General features: G+C 46.0%; 1 protein-coding gene across 1 annotated transcript in view; it reads left to right on the top strand.

Moving 5' to 3' along the window:
- Positions 1 to 502, top strand: part of LOC125036842 (small conductance calcium-activated potassium channel protein-like) — a 653126-nt gene extending 652624 nt beyond the window's left edge. Inside the window, exon 10 of the mRNA XM_047629718.1 lies at positions 1 to 502. This exon is cut by the window's left edge and continues 1056 nt beyond it. The gene's annotated coding sequence lies outside the window, so the exon portion shown is untranslated.
- The last annotated feature ends 1998 nt before the right edge of the window (positions 503 to 2500 follow it).

The following is a 2500-nucleotide window of genomic DNA, read 5'->3' on the forward strand; positions in this document are numbered from 1 at the left end:
GGAATGAAAATAATGCCCAGGTCAGAGGACAGAGTTATTCAAGAACATCAAAATGGCAGATGGTGACCTGAAATGGCCCGAGGAAGTCAGTGACCCAGGGGGAACTTGACGGGCCGCAGGGGACACACACACACACACCCGCACGTCACCCCAAGTTGATCGTTCTTGAATAATCTGCGTAGAAGACCAAATTTTCCCTGGCATTGCGGTGGTGGTCCTCAAGGCTGAAGTCCCAGGTGGACCTCCACACAAAACTCAAGAGAGCCACCACCCAATGGAGGAATTACTTGGGTCTTGCTAGACGATAGGTATCAGCGCTTATTAGTTAGGTGGACCGGGTGACGGCCTCCGTTCGGTAGAAAAGGAGGGGTTACCGTGCCTGTTACAGAGAATAACACACGTACAAAAACATACATTTCGTTATCTCTTTAAGTCCTCTCTCTCTCTCTATCTATCTATCTATCTATCTATCTATCTATCTATCTATTTATCTCTCTCTCTCTCTCTCTCTCTCTCTCTCTCTCTCTCTCTCTCTCTCTCTCTCTCTCTCTCTCTCTCTCTCTCTCTCTCTCTCTCTCTCCCTCCCTCGCTTCCTCCCTCTCTCTCTCCCTCTTTATATAGCTATTAATATCATGCCTTCCCTTTCCGCTGTCTATGTCACACTATCTCTCTTCCTCAGCATTTCCTAATTATCAGGATCTATCTGTCCATTCCCTCACTTACAGGTCCAGCCAATCTTTACTTCACATCGTTACTGTACTTTAATTCAACATTTAAGTCATAAACATACACACACACACACACACACACACACACACACACACACACACACACACACACACACACACACACACACACACACACACACACACACACACACAAATACGAACACACAAACACAGAGGCTAAGACAGGGCCCCCTCTCGCCCCCTTACCCCCACCCCGTCACCCCGGCCCGCCCACCAGCTACATATCAGGTCAGACAGTGTTACGTTTGACAGCATAGCGGCGGTCTCTCTTCAGCCTACCCGTGTCCAGGTGCTTCTTTGGCTCGGTAAGTCAGTGACTGAGTATCATTTTGACACAGGGGGAAAATGGTTTTAAAGCAATGAACAAACAAACATTAAAAAAGAGCTCTATATATATAATATAAATATATATCTATAAATATATATACAAGCATATATATTTCTTTTAACAAACGGTATTAGTATGATTTTCACAAAACGTAAAATAAAAAAATGTTTCAAGATCGAAAAATATGACAGCGACTGAGCCACATTCACAGAACTGTTCATTAATTTAAAGGTACGGCGTATTTCTCCGTGTTCACCCCGCTCCCTCTTGAGTGTGATACTTACTCTGTTGTTACTCTGGTGGATTTAGTACAAATAAGTCCTTCACTCATATATATATTATATATATACATTTCCTAACTTCTAGTTTACAAATTACCACAAGCAAACTGGAAAGTCAAACGCTGAGAGAAAAAAAGGTCAAGATCTCGTGTTCTCCGTCTGAGGCTTCGCGAGATCCTTGTCTCGAGGGATGCCGGGCAGACCTTAGCGTAGTCAGAACGTAGTAGTGGAGTCAGCGTCGTCAGATCAACACCAGCCGGACAACACCACAGTAACGGCCACCGTGGCGTGGAAATGCACATCAGCACATAATTATGACATGACTACACCGTGTGTGACTTGACCTCAACACATGCTGCGTGGCAGCCTAAGGACTCGTTCCCTGCGGTTCTCATGTCTGCGAAACATCACACTTTAGCCTGCACCGAAGTGAAAAGTTGCTCATTTCATACCGAGTCAGCACATGCTGTTTGATGAGCACAGTGATGTCAACTCCGTATTTAGCTCTAGACGCACCACCGTGACATAGGGTCACTCTTACACCATAAGAACAGTTTTGCAATATCACCACAGGATTGCGCCGTTGCTGCATCTCAGCGGCAGGACCTGACACTAGTCCCCAGCTGTGCAGGGTCTCAGCTGAACACCTGCTGTCTCCGAACCCCATGACTTGGAGACGCGAGGCCCCACGACAGGAGAAGGACGAACGGACAGCGTGCTAAAAACCAGCATCTTCTTACTCTTCCAGCTCCCGGGTTGCCACATAGGAATTTCAAAACGAAGACCTCTTTTCCTTCAGTAGTCGAAAAAAGAAAAAGCTTTTGCAAGGGTTGTCACCGATCTGTTCTCGGGAGGAGCCCAGCTGCTTTCTTGAGACGCACGGGCAGTCGCAGCCTTCCGGAAGGAGGCGCCGAAGAAGAAGATAAGAAGGCGAAGAGTTCCCACGTGAGAAATTTAAAGGGTCCTGAACCACGGCTCGGTGTCAGCCATCAGTCGGTTGAATGTCGGAGTCTCTTAGAGATAATTCTTCTCTCCTCATGCTCTCTCTTATCGTTATAAGCCACAACAGAAGTGCTTTGCTTTTATGAAATCCACAATGTTAAACCTTTATATAAACAATTGTGTATCTGAATGCATATACA

Source organism: Penaeus chinensis, chromosome 22 (genome assembly GCF_019202785.1).
Source record: "Penaeus chinensis breed Huanghai No. 1 chromosome 22, ASM1920278v2, whole genome shotgun sequence".
In the NCBI taxonomy this organism is placed as follows: domain Eukaryota; kingdom Metazoa; phylum Arthropoda; class Malacostraca; order Decapoda; family Penaeidae; genus Penaeus; species Penaeus chinensis.